Genomic DNA, 19,346 nt, shown 5'->3' with positions numbered 1-19,346 from the left:
GAAGAACGGAATGGAATGGGACGGAATGGAATGGAATGCAAAGGAATGGAATGGAATAGAATGGAATGGAATGGAATGGAATGGAATGGAATGGAATGGAATAAACCCGAGTAGAACAGAATGGAATGGAACGGAATGGAATTTAATAGAATGGAATTGAATCAACCAGAGTAGAACGGAATGGAATGGAGTGGAATGGAGTGGAATGGAATGGAATGGAATGGAATGGAATGGAATGGAATGGAATGGAATGGAATGGAATGGAATGGAATGGATTCTACCCAAGAAGAATGGAATGGAATGGGATGGAATGGAATGGAATGCAATGGAATGGAATGGAATGGAATGGAATGGAATGGAATGGAATGGAATGCAGTGGAATGGAATGGAATGGAATGGAATGGAATGGAATGGAATGGAATGGAATGGAATGGAATGGAATGGAATGGAATGGAATAGAACGGAATTGAATCAATCCTAGTAGAACGGAACTTAATGGAATGGCAAGGAACGGAGTGGAACGGAATTTAATAGAACGGAATTGAATCAACCCGAGTGGAATGGAATGGAATGGAATGGCATGGAATGGAATGGAACAGAACGGAACGGAACGGAATGGAATGGAATGGAATGGAACGGAATCAACCCATGTTGAACGGAATGGAATGGAATTGAATGGAATGGAATGGAATGGAATGGAATGGAATGGAATGGAATGGAATGGAATGGAATCAAGCAGAGTTGAAAGGAATGGAATGGAATGGAATTGAATGGAATGGAATGGAATGGAATGGAATGGAATGGAATGGAATGGAATGGAATGGAATGGAATGGAATGGAATGGAATGGAATGGAATGGAATGGATTCTACCCAAGAAGAACGGAATGGAATGGGACGGAATGGATTGGAATGCAATGGAATGGAATGGAATGGAATGGAATGGAATGGAATGGAACGGAATGGAATGGAATGGAATAAACCCGAGTAGAACACAATGGAATGGAATGGAAAGGAATTTAATAGAATGGAATTGAATCAACCCGAGTAGAACGGAATGGAATGGAGTGGAATGGAATGGAATGGAATGGAATGGAATGGAATGGAATGGAATGGAACGGAATCAACCCATGTTGAGCGGAATGGAATGGAATTGAATGGAATTGAATGGAATGGAATGGAATGGAATGGAATGGAATGGAATGGAATGGAATGGAATGCAATAGAATGGTATTGAACAAACCCTAGTAGAACGGAACGGAACAGAACGGAATGGAATGGAATAGAATGGAGTTGAATCAACCCGATTAGAACAGAATGGAATGGAATGGAATGGAATGGAATGGAGTGGAATGGAATGGAATGGAATCGAATCTACCCGAGTTGAACTGAATGGAATGGAATGGAATAGAATGGAGTTGAATAAACGCGAGTAGAACAGTACGGAACGGAACGGAATGGAATGGAGTAGAATGGAATTGAATCAACACGAGTAGAAAGGAATGGAATGGAATGGAATGGAATGGAATGGAATGGAATGCAATCTACCCGAGAAGAACGGAATGTAATGGGATGGAATGGAATGGACTGGAATGGAATGGAATGGAATGGAATGGAATGGAATGGAATAGAAAGGAATTGAATAAATCCGAGAAAAAAGGAACGGAATGGAATGGAACGGAATGGAACGGAGCAGATTGGAGTGGAGTAGAGCGGAATTGAATCAACCTGAGTGGAATGGAATGGAATGGAATGGAATGGAATGGAATGGAATGGAATGGAATGGAATGGAAAAAACCCGAGTAGAACAGAATGGAATGGAACGGAATGGAATTTAATAGAATGGAATTGAATCAACCCGAGTAGAACGGGATGGAATGGAGTGGAATGGAATGGAATGGAATGGAATGGAATGGAATGGAATGGAATGGAATGGAATGGAATGGAATTGATTCTACCGAAGAAGAACGGAATGGAATGGGATGGAATGGAATGGAATGCAATGGAATGGGATGGAATGGAATGGAATGGAATAGAACGGAATTGAATCAATCCTAGTAGAGCTTAACTTAATGGAATGGAACGGAACGGAGTGGAATGGAATTTAATAGAACGGAATTGAATCAACCCGAGTGGAATGGAATGGAATGGAATGGAATGGAATGGAATGGAATGGAATGGAACGGAATCAAACCATGTTGAACGGAATGGAATGGAATTGAATGGAATGGAATGGAAAGGAATGGAATGGAATGGAATGGAATGGAATGGAATGGAATGGAAAGGAATGGAATCAACCCGAGTTGAAAGGAATTGAATGGAATGGAATGGAATGGAATGGAATGGAATAGAATGGAATGGAATGGAATGGAATAAACCCGAGTAAACACAATGGAATGGAACGGAGTGGAATTTAATAGAATGGAATTGAATCAACCCGAGTAGAACGGAATGGAATGGAGTGGAATGGAACGGAATGGAATGGAATGGAATGGAATGGAATGGAATGGAATGGAATGGAATGGAATGGAATGGAATGGAATGGAATGGATTCTCCCCAAGAAGAACGGAATGGAATGGGACGGAATGTATTGGAATGGAATAGAATGGAATGGAATGGAGTGGAATGGAATGGAACGGAATCAACCCATGTTGAACGGAATGGAATGGAATGGAACGGAATGGAATTTAATAGAATGGAATTCAATCAACCCGAGTAGAACGGAATGGAATGGAGTGGAATGGAATGGAATGGAATGGAATGGAATGGAATGGAATGGAATGGAATGGAATGGAATGGAATGGAACGGAATCAACCCATGTTGAACGGAATTGAATGGAATGGAATGGAATGGAATGGAATGGAATGGAATGGAATGGAATGGAATCAAGCAGAGTTGAAAGGAATGGAATGGAATGGAATGGAATGGAATGGAATGGAATGGAATGGAATGGAATGGAATGGAATGGAATGGAATAAACCCGAGTAAACAGAATGGAATGGAATGGAGTGGAATTTAATAGAATTTAATTGAATCAACCCGAGTAGAATGGAATGGAATGGAGTTGAATGGAATGGAATGGAATGGAATTGAATGGAATGGAATGGAATGGAGTGGAATAGAATGGAATGGAATGGAATGGATTCTACCCAAGAAGAACGGAATGGAATGGGACGGAATGGAATGGAATGCAATGGAATGGAATGGAATGGAATGGAATGGAATGGAATGGAATGGAATGGAATGGAAAGGAATGGAATCAACCCGTGTTGAAAGGAATGGAATGGAATGGAATGGAATGGAATGGAATGGAATGGAATGGAATGGAATGGAATGGAATGGAATGGAATGGAATAAACCCGAGTAAACAGAATGGAATGGAACGGAGTGGAATTTAATAGAATGGAATTGAATCAACCCGAGTAGAATGGAATGGAATGGAGTGGAATGGAATGGAACGGAATGGAATGGAATGGAATGGAATGGAATGGAATGGAATGGAATGGAATGGAATGGAATGGAATGGAATGGATTCTCCCCAAGAAGAACGGAATGGAATGGGACAGAATGGATTGGAATGGAATAGAATGGAATGGAATTGAGTGGAATGGAATGGAATGGAGTGGAAGGGATTCTACCCAAGAAGAACGGAATGGAATGGGACGGAATGGAATGGAATGGAATGGAATGGAATGGAATAGAATGGAATGGAATGGCATGGAATGGAATAGAATAAACCCGAGTAGAACAGAATGGAATGGAACGGAATGGAATTTAATAGAATGGAATTGAATCAACGCGAGTAGAACGGAATGGAATGGAGTGGAATGGAATGGAATGGAATGGAATGGAATGGAATGGAATGGAACGGAAACAACCCATGTTGAACGGAATGGAATGGAATGGAATGGAATGGAATGGAATGGAATGGAATGCAATAAATGGTATTGAACAAACCCTAGTAGAACGGAACGGAACAGAACGGAATGGAATGGAATAGAATGGAGTTGAAACAACCCTATTAGAACAGAAAGGAATGGAATGGAATGGAATGGAATGGAATGGAATGGAGTGGAATGGAATGGAATGGAATCTACCCGAGAAGAACGGAATGGAATGGAATGGAATAGTATGGAGTTGAATAAAAGCGAGTAGAACAGAACGGAACGGAACGGAATGGAATGGAGTAGAATGGAATTGAATAAACCCGAGTAGAAAAGAATGGAATGGAATGGAATGGAATGGAATGGAATGGAATGGAATGGAATGGAATCTAACCGAGAAGAACCGAAAAGAATGGGACAGAATGGAATGGAATGGAATGGAACGGAATAGAATGGAATTGAATCAACTCGAGTGGAATGGAATGGAATGGCATGGAATGGAATGGAATGGAAAGGAATGGAATCTACTCGAGAAGAACGGAATGGAATGGGACGGAATGGAATGGAAAGGAATGGAATGGAAGGGAATGGAATGGAATGGAATGGAATAGAATAGAACTTAATTGAATCAATCCAAGAAGAACGGAGCCGTATGGAGTGGAACGGAACGGAACGGAACGTAATGCAATGGAATAGAACGGAATTGAATAAACCCGAGTGGAATGGAGTGGAATGGAATGGAGTGGAATGGAATGGAATGGAATGGAATGGAATGGAATGGAATGGAAAGGAATAGAACAGAATTGAATCAATCTGAGTGGAACTGAACGGAATGGAATGGAATGGAATGGAACGGAATGGAATGGAATTGAATAGAACGGAATTGAATCAACCCAAGTGAAATGGAATAGAATGGAATGGAATGGAATGGAATGGAATGGAATGGAATGGAATGGAATGGAATGGAATGCAATGGAATGGAATGGAATGCAATGGAATGGAATGGAATGGAATGGAATGGAATGCAAAGGAATGCAATGGAATGGAATGGAATGGAATGGAATGGAGTGGAATGGAATGGAGTCGAATGGAATGGAGTGGAATCACCCCGTGTTGAACGGAATGGAATGGAATGGAATGGAATGGAATGGAATGGAATGGAATGGAATGGAATGCAATGCAGTGGAATGGAATGGAATGGAATGGAATGGAATGGTATGGAATGGAATGGAATGGAATGGAATGGAATGGAATGGAATGGAATGGAATGGAATGGAGTGGAATCAACCCGTGTTGAACAGAGTGGAATGGAATGGATTAGAATGGAATGGAATGGAATGGAATGGAATCAACACGAGTTGAACGGAATGGAATGCAATGGAATGGAGTGGAATGTAATGGACTAGAATGGAATTGAATAAACCCCAGTAGAACGGAATGGAACGCAACGGAGTGGAATGGAATAGAATGGAATTGAATCAACCCGAGTATAACGGAATGGAATGGATTGGAATGGAATGACATGGAATGGAATGGAATGGAATCTACCCGAGAAGAACCGAAAAGAATGGGACAGAATGGAATGGAATGGAATGGAATGGAATGGAATGGAATGGAATGGAATGGAATGGAATGGAATAGAACGGAATTGAATCAATCTGAGTAGAACGGAACGGAATGGAATGGAACGTAATGGAACGGAATGGAATGGAATGTAAAAGAATGGAATTGAATCAACTCGAGTGGAATGGAATGGAATGAAATGGAATGGAACGGAATGGAATGGAGTAGAACGGAACTGAATCAATCCGAGTAGAACGGAACGGAATGGAATGGAAAGGAACGGAACGGAACGGAATGGAATGGAATCGAACGGAATTGAATCAACCCGAGTGGAATGGAATGGAATGGAATGGAATGGAATGGAATGGAATGGAATGGAATGGAATGGAATGGAATCAACCCATGTTGAATGGAATGGAACGGAATGGAATGGAATGGAATGGAATGGAATGGAATGGAATGGAATGGAATGGAATGGAATGGAACGGAATGGAATGCAATGGAATGGAATGGAATGGAATGGAATGGAATGCAATGGAAGGGAAAGGAATGGAATGGAATGCAATGGAATGGAATGGAATGGAATGGAATGCAATGGAATGGATTTGAATGGAATGGAATGGAATGGAATGGATTGGAATGGAATGGAATGGAATGGAATGGAATGGAATGGAATGGAATGGAAAGGAATGGAGTCAACCCGAGTTGAATGGAATGAAATGAAATGGAATGGAATGGAATGGAAAGGAATGGAATGGAATGGAATGGAATGGAATGGAATGGAATGGAATGGAATGGAATGGAATGGAATGGAATGGAATGGAATGGAATAAACCCGAGTAGAACAGAATGGAAGGGAACGGAATGGAATTTAATAGAATGGAATAGAATCAACCCGAGTAGAACGGAATGGAATGGAATGGAATGGAATGGAATGGAATGGAATGGAATGGAATGCAATCTACCCGAGAAGAACGGAATGTAATGGGATGGAATGGAATGGACTGGAATGGAATGGAATGGAATGGAATGGAATAGAAAGGAATTGAATCAGTCCGAGAAAAACGGAACGGAATGGAATGGAACGGAATGGAACGGAGCAGAATGGAGTGGAGTAGAACGGAATTGAATCAACCTGAGTGGAATGGAATGGAATGGAATGGAATGGAATGGAATGGAATGGAATGGAATGGAATGGAAAGGAATGGAATCAACCCGAGTTGAAAGGAATGGAATGGAATGGAATGGAATGGAATAAACCCGAGTAAACAGAATGGAATGGAACGGAGTGGAATTTAATAGAATGGAATTGAATCAACCCGAGTAGAACGGAATGGAATGGAGTGGAATGGAATGGAATAGAATGGAATGGAATGGAATGGAATGGATTCTACCCAAGAAGAACGGAATGGAATGGAGTGGAATGGAATGGAATGAAATGGATTGGAATGGAATGGAATGGATTCTTCCCAAGAAGAACGGAATGGAATGGGATGGAATGGAATGGAATGCAATGGAATGGAATGGAATGAAATTGAATGGAATGGAATGGAAAGGAATAGAACGGAACTGAATCAATCCTAGTAGAACGGAACTTAATGGAATGGAACGGAATGGAGTGGTATGGAATTTCATAGAAGGGAATTGAATCAACCCGAGTGGAATGGAATGGAATGGAATGGCATGGAATGGAAGGGAATGGCATGGAATGGAATGGAATGGAATGGAACGGAATCAACCCATGTTGAACGGAATGGAATGGAATTGAGTGGAATGGAATGGAATGGAATGGAATGGAATGGAATGGAATGGAATGGAATGGAATGGAATGGAAAGGAATGGAATCAACCCGAGTTGAAAGGAATGGATTGGAATGGAATGGAATGGAATGGAATGGAATGGAATGGAATGGAATGGAATGGAATAAACCCGAGTAAACACAATGGAATGGAACGGAGTGGAATTTAATAGATTGGAATTGAATCAACCCGAGTAGAACGGAATGGAATGGAGTGGAATGGAATCGAATGAAATGGAATGGAATGGAATGGAATGGAATGGAATGGAATGGAATGGAATGGAATGGAATGGATTCTACCCAAGAAGAACGGAATAGAATGGGACAGAATGGATTGGAATGGAATAGAATGGAATGGAATGGAGTGGAATGGAATGGAATGGAATGGTATGGATTCTACCCAAGAGGAACGGAATGGAATGGGACGGAATGGAATGGAATGCAATGGAATGGAATGGAATGGAATGGAATGGAATGGAATGGAATGGAATGGAATGGAATGGAATGGAATGGAATGGAAAAAAAACGAGTAGAACAGAATGGAATGGAACGGAATGGAATTTATTAGAATGGAATAGAATCAACCCGAGTAGAACAGAATGGAATGGAGTGGAATGGAATGGAATGGGATGGAATGGAATGGAATGGAATGGAATGGAATGGAATGGAATGGAATGGATTTTACCCAAGAAGAAAGGAATGGAATGGGATGGAATGGAATGGAATGCAATGGAATGGAATGGAATGGAATGGAATGGAATGGAATGGAATGGAATGGAATGGAATGGAATAGAACGGAATTGAATCAATCCTAGCAGAACGGAACTTATTGGAATGGAACGGAACGGAGTGGAATGGAATTTAATAGAACGGAATTGAATCAACCCGAGTGGAATGGAATGGAATGGAATGGCATGGAATGGAATGGAATGGAATGGAATGGAATGGAATGGAATGGAATGGAACGGAATCAACCTATGTTGAACGGAATGGAATGGAATGGAATGGAATGGAATGGAATGGAATGGAATGGAATGGAATGGAAAGGAATGGAATCAACCCGAGTTGAAAGGAATGGACTGGAATGGAATGGAATGGAATGGAATGGAATGGAATGGAATGGAATGGAATAAACCCGAGTAAACAGAATGGAATGGAACGGAGTGGAATTTAATAGAATGGAATTGAATCAACCCGAGTAGAACGGAATGGAATGGAGTGGAATGGAATGGAATGAAATGGAATGGAATGGAATGGAATGGAATGGAATGGAATGGAATGGAATGGATTCTACCCAAGAAGAACGGAATAGAATGGGACAGAATGGATTGGAATGGAATAGAATGGAATGGAATGGAGTGGAATGGAATGGAATGAATGGTATGGATTCTACCCAAGAGGAACGGAATGGAATGGGACGGAATGGAATGGAATGCAATGGAATGGAATGGAATGGAATGGAATGGAATGGAATGGAATGGAATGGAATGGAATAAACCCGAGTAGAACAGAATGGAATGGAACGGAATGGAATTTATTAGAATGGAATAGAATCAACCCGAGTAGAACGGAATGGAATGGAGTGGAATGGAATGGAATGGAATGGAATGGAATGGAATGGAATGGAATGGAATGGAATGGAATGGATTTTACCCAAGAAGAATGGAATGGAATGGGATGGAATGGAATGGAATGCAATGGAATGGAATGGAATGGAATGGAATGGAATGGAATGGAATTGAATGGAATAGAACGGAATTGAATCAATCCTAGCAGAACGGAACTTATTGGAATGGAACGGAACGGAGTGGAATGGAATTTAATAGAACGGAATTGAATCAAACCGAGTGGAATGGAATGGAATGGAATGGCATGGAATGGAATGGAATGGAATGTAATGGAATGGAATGGAATGGAATGGAACGGAATCATCCCATGTTGAACGGAATGGAATGGAATTGAATGGAATGGAATGGAATGGAATGGAATGGAATGGAATGGAATGGAATGGAATGGTATGGAATCTACCCGAGTAGAACGGAATGGAATGGAATGGAGTGGAATGGAATGGAACGGAATGGAATAGAATGGAATGTAATGGAATGGAATGGAATCTACCCGAGTATAGCGGAATGGAATGGAATGGAATGGATTGGAATGGAACGGAACGGTACGGAACGGAACGGAATGGAACGGAATGGAACGCAATGGAATGGAATCCACCCGAGAAGAACGGAATGGAATGGATTGGAATGGAATGGAATGGAATGGAATGGAATGGAATGGAATGGAATGGAATCTACCCGAGAAGAAAAGAAAAGAATGGGACAGAATGGAATGGAATGGAATGGAATGGAATGGAATGGAATGGAATGGAATGGAATAGAACGGAATTGAATCAATCTGAGTAGAACGGAACGGAATGGAATGGAACGGAATGGAACGGAATGGAATGGAATGGAATAGAATGGAATTGAATCAACCCGAGTGGAATGGAATGGAATGAAATGGAATGGAACGGAATGGAATGGAATAGAACGGAACTGAATCAATCCGAGTAGAACGGAACGGAATGGAATGGAAAGGAACGGAACGGAACGGAATGGAATCGAACGGAATTGAATCAACCCGAGTGGAATGGAATGGAATGGAATGGAATGGAATGGAATGGAATGGAATGGAATGGAATGGAATGGAATGGAATCAACCCATGTTGAATGGAATGGAATGGAATGGAATGGAATGGAATGGAATGGAATGGAATGGAATGCAATGGAATGGAATGGAATGGAATGGAATGGAATGGAATGCAATGGAAGGGAATGGAATGGAATGGAATGCAATTGAATGGAATGGAATGGAATGGAATGCAATGGAATGGATTGGAATGGAATGGAATGGAATGGAATGGATTGGAATGGAATGGAATGGAATGGAATGGAATGGAATGGAATGGAATGGAATGCAAAGGAATGGAGTCAACCCGAGTTGAATGGGATGAAATGAAATGGAATGGAATGGAATGGAAAGGAATGGAATGGAAAGGAATGGAATGGAATGGAATGGAATGGAATGGAATGGAATGGAATGGAATGGAATAAACCCGAGTAGAACAGAATGGAAGGGAACAGAATGAAATTTAATAGAATGGAATTGAATCAACCCGAGTAGAACGGAATGGAATGGAATGGAATGGAATGGAATGGAATGGAATGGAATGGATTTTACCCAAGAAGAAAGGAATGGAATGGGATGGAATGGAATGGAATGCAATGGAATGGAATGGAATGGAATGGAATGGAATGGAATGGAATGGAATAGAACGGAATTGAATCAATCCTAGCAGAACGGAACTTATTGGAATGTAACGGAACGGAGTGGAATGGAATTTAATAGAACGGAATTGAATCAACCCGAGTGGAATGGAATGGAATGGAATGGCATGGAATGGAATGGAATGGAATGGAATGGAATGGAATGGAACGGAATCAAACCATGTTGAACGGAATGGAATGGAATGGAATGGAATGGAATGGAATGGAATGGAATGGAATGGAATGGAATGGAATGGAATGGAACGGAATGGAATAGAATGGAATGGAATGGAATGGAAAAGAATGGAACCAACCCGAGTTGAAAGGAATGGAATGGAATGGAATGGGATGGAATGGAATGGAATGGAATAAACCCGAGTAAACAGAATGGAATGGAACGGAGTGGAATTTAATAGAATGGAATTGAATCAACCCGAGTAGAACGGAATGGAATGGAGTGGAATGGAACGGAAGGGAATGGAATGGAATGGAATGGAATGGAATGGAATGGAATGGAATGGAATGGAATGGAATGGAATGGATTCTCCCCAAGAAGAACGGAATGGAATGGGACAGAATGTATTGGAATGGAATAGAACGGAATGGAATGGAGTGGAATGGAATGGAATGGAGTGGAAGGGATTCTACCCAAGAAGAACGGAATGGAATGGAATGGAATGGAATGGAATGGAATGGAATGGAATGGAATGGAATGGAATGGAATGGAATGTTATGGAATAAACCCGAGTAGAACAGAATGGAATGGAACGGAATGGAATTTAATAGAATGGAATTCAATCAACCGGAGTAGAACGGAATGGAATGGAGTGGAATGGAATGGAATGGAATGGAATGGAATGGAATGGAATGGAATGGAATGGAATGGAATGGAATTGAATGGAACGGAATCAACCCATGTTGAACGGAATGGAATGGAATTGAAAGAAATGGAATGGAATGGAATGGAATGGAATGGAATGCAATAGAATGGTATTGAACAAACCCTAGTAGAACGGAACGGAACAGAACGGAATGGAATGGAATAGAATGGAATTGAATCAACCCTATTAGAACAGAATGGAATGAAATGGAATGGAATTTAATGGAGTGGAATGGAATGGAATGGAATCTACCCGGGAAGAACGGAATGGAATGGGGCGGAATGGAATGAAATGGAATGGAATGGAGTGGAATGGAATGGAATGGAATCCAATCTACCCGAGTTGAACAGAATGGAATGGAATGGAATAGTATGGAGTTGAATAAACGCGAGTAGAACGGAATGGAACGGAACGGAATGGAATGGAGTAGCATGGAATTGAATCAACCCGAGTAGAAAGGAACGGAATGGAATGGAGTGGAATGGAATGGAATGGAATGGAATGGAATGGAATGGAATGGAATGGAATGGAATGCAATGTACCCGAGAAGAATGGAATGTAAAGGGATGGAATGGAATGGACTGGAATGGAATGGAGTGGAATAGAAAGGAATTGAATCAATCCGAGAAAAACGGAACGGAATGGAATGGAACGGATTGGAACGGAGCAGAATGGAGTGGAGTAGAGCGGAATTGAATCAACCTGAGTGGAATGGAATGGAATGGAATGGAATGGAATGGAATGGAATGGAATGGAATTAACCCGAGTAGAACAGAATGGAATGGAACGGAATGGAATTTAATAGAATGGAATTGAATCAACCCGAGTAGAACGGAATGGACTGGAGTGGAATGGAATGGAATGAAATGGAATGGAACGGAATGGAATGGAATGGAATGGAATGGATTCTACCCAAGAAGAACGGAATGGAATGGAGTGGAATGGAATGGAATGGAATGGAATGGAATGGAATGGATTCTTCCCAAGAAGAACGTAATGGAATTGGATGGAATGGAATGGAATGCAATGGAATGGAATGGAATGGAATGGAAAGGAATAGAACGGAATTGAATCAATCCTCTTAGAACGGAACTTAATGGAATGGAACGGAACGGAGTGGTATGGAATTTCATAGAAGGGAATTGAATCAACCCGAGTGGAATGGAATGGAATGGAATGGAATGGCATGGAATGGAATGGAATGGAATGGAATGGAATGGAATGGAATGGAATGGAATGGAATGGAATGGAATGGAACGGAATCAACCTATGTTGAACGGAATGGAATGGAATGGAATGGAATGGAATGGAATGGAATGGAATGGAATGGAATGGAAAGGAATGGAATCAACCCGAGTTGAAAGGAATGGACTGGAATGGAATGGAATGGAATGGAATGGAATGGAATGGAATGGAATGGAATGGAATGGAATAAACCCGAGTAAACAGAATGGAATGTAACGGAGTGGAATTTAATAGAATGGAATTGAATCAACCCGAGTAGAACGGAATGGAATGGAGTGGAATGGAATGGAATGAAATGGAATGGAATGGAATGGAATGGAATGGAATGGAATGGAATGGAATGGAATGGATTCTACCCAAGAAGAACGGAATAGAATGGGACAGAATGGATTGGAATGGAATAGAATGGAATGGAATGGAGTGGAATGGAATGGAATGAATTCTACCCAAGAGGAACGGAATGGAATGGGACGGAATGGAATGGAATGCAATGGAATGGAATGGAATGGAATGGAATGGAATGGAATGGAATGGAATGGAATAAACCCGAGTAGAACAGAATGGAATGGAACGGAATGGAATTTATTAGAATGGAATAGAATCAACCCGAGTAGAACGGAATGGAATGGAGTGGAATGGAATGGAATGGAATGGAATGGAATGGAATGGAATGGAATGGAATGGAATGGAATGGAATGGAATGGAATGGAATGGAATGGATTTTACCCAAGAAGAATGGAATGGAATGGGATGGAATGGAATGGAATGCAATGGAATGGAATGGAATGGAATGGAATGGAATGGAATGGAATGGAATAGAACGGAATTGAATCAATCCTAGCAGAATGGAACTTATTGGAATGGAACGGAACGGAGTGGAATGGAATTTAATAGAACGGAATTGAATCAAACCGAGTGGAATGGAATGGAATGGAATGGCATGGAATGGAATGGAATGGAATATAATGGAATGGAATGGAATGGAATGGAACGGAATCATCCCATGTTGAACGGAATGGAATGGAATTGAATGGAATGGAATGGAATGGAATGGAATGGAATGGAATGGAATGGAATGGAATGGAATGGTATGGAATCTACCCGAGTAGAACGGAATGGAATGGAATGGAACGGAATGGAATAGAATGGAATGTAATGGAATGGAATGGAATCTACCCGAGTATAGCGGAATGGAATGGAATGGAATGGATTGGAATGGAACGGAACGGTACGGAACGGAATGGAATGGAACGGAATGGAACGCAATGGAATGGAATCCACCCGAGAAGAACGGAATGGAATGGATTGGAATGGAATGGAATGGAATGGAATGGAATGGAATGGAATGGAATCTACCCGAGAAGAAAAGAAAAGAATGGGACAGAATGGAATGGAATGGAATGGAATGGAATGGATTGGAATGGAATGGAATAGAACGGAATTGAATCAATCTGAGTAGAACGGAACGGAATGGAATGGAACGGAATGGAACAGAATGGAATGGAATGGAATAGAATGGAATTGAATCAACCCGAGTGGAATGGAATGGAATGAAATGGAATGGAACGGAATGGAATGGAATAGAACGGAACTGAATCAATCCGAGTAGAACGGAACGGAATGGAATGTAAAGGAACGGAACGGAACGGAATGGAATCGAACGGAATTGAATCAACCCGAGTGGAATGGAATGGAATGGAATGGAATGGAATGGAATGGAATGGAATGGAATGGAATGGAATGGAATGGAATCAACCCATGTTGAATGGAATGGAATGGAATGGAATGGAATGGAATGGAATGGAATGGAATGCAATGGAATGGAATGGAATGGAATGGAATGGAATGCAATGGAAGGGAATGGAATGGAATGGAATGCAATTGAATGGAATGGAATAGAATGGAATGCAATGGAATGGATTGGAATGGAATGGAATGGAATGGAATGGATTGGAATGGAATGGAATGGAATGGAATGGAATGGAATGGAATGGAATGGAATGGAAAGGAATGCAAAGGAATGGAGTCAACCCGAGTTGAATGGGATGAAATGAAATGGAATGGAATGGAATGGAAAGGAATGGAATGGAGAGGAATGGAATGGAATGGAATGGAATGGAATGGAATGGAATGGAATGGAATGGAATGGAATAAACCCGAGTAGAACAGAATGGAAGGGAACGGAATGGAATTTAATAGAATGGAATTGAATCAACCCGAGTAGAACGGAATGGAATGGAATGGAATGGAATGGAATGGAATGGAATGGAATGCAATCTACCCGAGAAGAACGGAATGTAATTGGATGGAATGGAATGGACTGGAATGGAATGGAATGGAATGGATTGGAATAGAAAGGAATTGAATCAGTCCGAGAAAAACGGAACGGAATGGAATGGAACGGAATGGAACGGAGCAGAATGGAGTGGAGTAGAACGGAATTGAATCAACCTGAGTGGAATGGAATGGAATGGAATGGAATGGAATGGAATGGAATGGAATGGAATGGAATGGAATGGAATGGAATGGAAGGGAATGGAATGGAAAGGAATGGAATCAACCCGAGTTGAAAGGAATGGAATGGAATGGAATGGAATGGAATGGAATGGAATGGAATGGAATGGAGTGGAATGGAATGGAATGGAATCGAATGGAATAAACCCGAGTAAACAGAATGGAATGGAACTGAGTGGAATTTAATAGAATGGAATTGGATCAACCCGAGTAGAACGGAATGGAATGGAGTGGAATGGAATGGAATAGAATGGAATGGAATGGAATGGAATGGAATGGAATGGAATGGAATGGAATGGAATGGAATGGAATGGATTCTACCCAAGAAGAACGGAATGCAATGGGAAGGAATGGAATGGAATGGAATGGAATGGAATGGAATGGAATGGAATGGAATGGAATGGAATGGAATAGAATGGAATGGAATGGACTCTACCCAAGAAGAACGGAATGGAATGGGACGGAATGGAATGGAACGCAATGGAGTGGAATGGAATGGAATGGAATGGAATGGAATGGAAAGGAATAGAACGGAATTGAATCAATCCTTGTAAAACAGAACTTAATGGAATGGAACAGAACGGAGTGGAATGGAATTTAATAGAACGGAATTGAATCAACCCGAGTGGAATGGAATGGAATGGAATGGAATGGAATGGAATGGAATGGAATGGAATGGAATGGAATGGAATGGAATGGAATGGATTCTACCCAAGAAGAACGGAATGGAATAGGACGGAATGGAATGGAATGCAAAGGAATGGAATGGAATGGAATGGAATGGAATGGAACGGAGTGGAATGGAATGGAATGGAATGGTACGGATTCTACTCAAGAAGAACGGAATGGAATGGGACGGAATGGAATGGAATGCAAAGGAATGGAATGGAATGGAATGGAATGGAATGGAATGGAATGGAATGGAATGGAATGGAATGGAATGGAATAAACCCGAGTAGAACAGAATGGAATGGAACGGAATGGAATTTAATAGAATGGAATTGAATCAACCCGAGTAGAACGGAATGGAATGGAATGGAATGGAATGGAATGGAATGGAATGGAATGGAATGGAATGGAATGGAATGGAATGGAATGGAATGGATTCTACCCAAGAAGAATGGAATGGAATGGGATGGAATGGAATGGAATGGAATGGAATGGAATGGAATAGAACGGAATTGAATCAATCCTAGTAGAACGGAACTTAATGGAATGGAAAGGAACGGAGTGGAACGGAATTTAATAGAGCGGAATTGAATCAACCCGAGTGGAATGGAATGGAATGGAATGGCATGGAATGGAATGGAACAGAAGGGAACGGAACGGAATGGAATGGAATGGAATGGAATGGAATGGAACGGAATCAACCCATGTTGAACGGAATGGAATGGAAATGAATGGAATGGAATGGAATGGAATGGAATGGAATGGAATGGAATGGAATGGAATGGAATCAAGCAGAGTTGAAAGGAATGGAATGGAATGGAATGGAATGGAATGGAATGGAATGGAATGGAATGGAATGGAATGGAATGGAATGGAATGGAATGGAATGGAATGGAATAAACCCGAGTAAACAGAATGGAATGGAATGGAGTGGAATTTAATAGAATGGAATTGAATCAACCCGAGTAGAATGGAATGGAATGGAGTTGAATGGAATGGAATGGAATGGAATGGAATGGAATGGAATGGAATGGAATGGAATGGAATGGAATGGAATGGAATGGATTCTACCCATGAAGAACGGAGTGGAATGGGACGGAATGGAATGGAATGCAATGGAATGGAATGGAATTGAATGGAATTGAATGGAATGGAATGGAATGGAATGGAATGGAATGCAATAGAATGGTATTGAACAAACCCTAGTAGAACGGAACGGAACAGAACGGAATGGAATGGAATAGAATGGAGTTGAATCAACGCGATTAGAACAGAATGGAATGGAATGGAATGGAATGGAAAGGAGTGGAATGGAATGGAATGGAATCGAATCTACCCGAGTTGAACAGAATGGAATGGAATGGAATAGAATGGAGTTGAATAAACGCGAGTAGAACAGTACGGAACGGAACGGAATGGAATGGAGTAGAATGGAATTGAATCAACCCGAGTAGAACGGAATGGAATGGAGTGGAATGGAATGGAATGGAATGGAATGGAATGGAATGGAATGGAATGGAATGGAACGGAATCAACCCATGTTGAGCGGAATGGAATGGAATTGAATGGAATTGAATGGAATGGAATGGAATGGAATGGAATGGAATGCAATAGAATGGTATTGAACAAACCCTAGTAGAACGGAACGGAACAGAACGGAATGGAATGGAATAGAATGGAGTTGAATCAACCCGATTAGAACAGAATGGAATGGAATGGAATGGAATGGAAAGGAGTGGAATGGAATGGAATGGAATCGAATCTACCCGAGTTGAACAGAATGGAATGGAATGGAATAGAATGGAGTTGAATAAACGCGAGTAGAACAGTACGGAACGGAACGGAATGGAATGGAGTAGAATGGAATTGAATCAACACGAGTAGAAAGGAATGGAATGGAATGGAATGGAATGGAATGGAATGGAATGGAATGGAATGGAATGGAATGCAATCTACCCGAGAAGAACGGAATGTAATGGGATGGAATGGAATGGACTGGAATGGAATGGAATGGAATGGAATGGAATGGAATAGAAAGGAATTGAATAAATCCGAGAAAAAAGGCACAGAATGGAATGGAACGGAATGGAACGGAGCAGAATGGAGTGGAGTAGATCGGAACTGAATCAACATGAGTGGAATGGAATGGAATGGAATGGAATGGAATGGAATGGAATGGAATGGAATGGAATGGAATAAACCCGAGTAGAACAGAATGGAATGGAACGGAATGGAATTTAATAGAAAGGAATTGAATCAACCCGAGTAGAACGGGATGGAATGGAGTGGAATGGAATGGAATGGAATGGAATGGAATAGAACGGAATTGAATCAATCCTAGTAGAGCGGAACTTAATGGAATGGAACGGAACGGAGTGGAATGGAATTTAATAGAACGGAATTGAATCAACCCAAGTGGAATGGAATGGAATGGAATGGAATGGAATGGAATGTAATGGAATGGAATGGAACGGAATCAAACCATGTTGAACGGAATGGAATGGAATTGAATGGAATGGAATGGAATGGAATGGAATGGAATGGAATGGAATGGAATGGAATGGAATGGAATGGAATGGAATGGAATGGATTTTACCCAAGAAGAATGGAATGGAATGGGATGGAATGGAATGGAATGCAATGGAATGGAATGGAATGGAATGGAATGGAATGGAATGGAATGGAATGGAATGGAATGGAATGGAATGGAATGGAATGGAATTGGATTGGAATGGAATAGAACGGAATTGAATCAATCCTAGCAGAACGGAACTTATTGGAATGGAACGGAACGGAGTGGAATGGAATTTAATAGAACGGAACTGAATCAACCCGAGTGGAATGGAATGGAAAGGAATGGCATGGAATGGAATGGAATGGAATGGAATGGAATGGAATGGAATGGAATGGAATGGAACGGAATCATCCCATGTTGAACGGAATGGAATGGAATTGAATGGAATGGAATGGAATGGAATGGAATGGAATGGAATGGAATGGAATGGAATGGAATGGTATGGAATCTACCCGAGTAGAACGGAATGGAATGGAATGGAGTGGAATGGAATGGAACGGAATGGAATAGAATGGAATGTAATGGAATGGAATGGAATCTACCCGAGTATAGCGGAATGGAACGGAATGGAATGGATTGGAATGGAACGGAACGGTACGGAACGGAACGGAATGGAACGGAATGGAACGCAATGGAATGGAATCCACCCGAGAAGAACGGAATGGAATGGATTGGAAAGGAATGGAATGGAATGGAATGGAATGGAATGGAATGGAATGGAATGGAATCTACCCGAGAAGAACCGAAAAGAATGGGACAGAATGGAATGGAATGGAATGGAATGGAATGGAATGGAATGGAATAGAACGGAATTGAATCAATCTGAGTAGAACGGAACGGAATGGAATGGAACGGAATGGAACGGAATGGAATGGAATGGAATAGAATGGAATTGAATCAACC

The sequence above is a fragment of the Gorilla gorilla genome, chromosome 15 (assembly GCF_029281585.2).
Source record: "Gorilla gorilla gorilla isolate KB3781 chromosome 15, NHGRI_mGorGor1-v2.1_pri, whole genome shotgun sequence".
NCBI classification, from domain to species: domain Eukaryota; kingdom Metazoa; phylum Chordata; class Mammalia; order Primates; family Hominidae; genus Gorilla; species Gorilla gorilla.
This window is presented reverse-complemented; position numbering follows the sequence as displayed.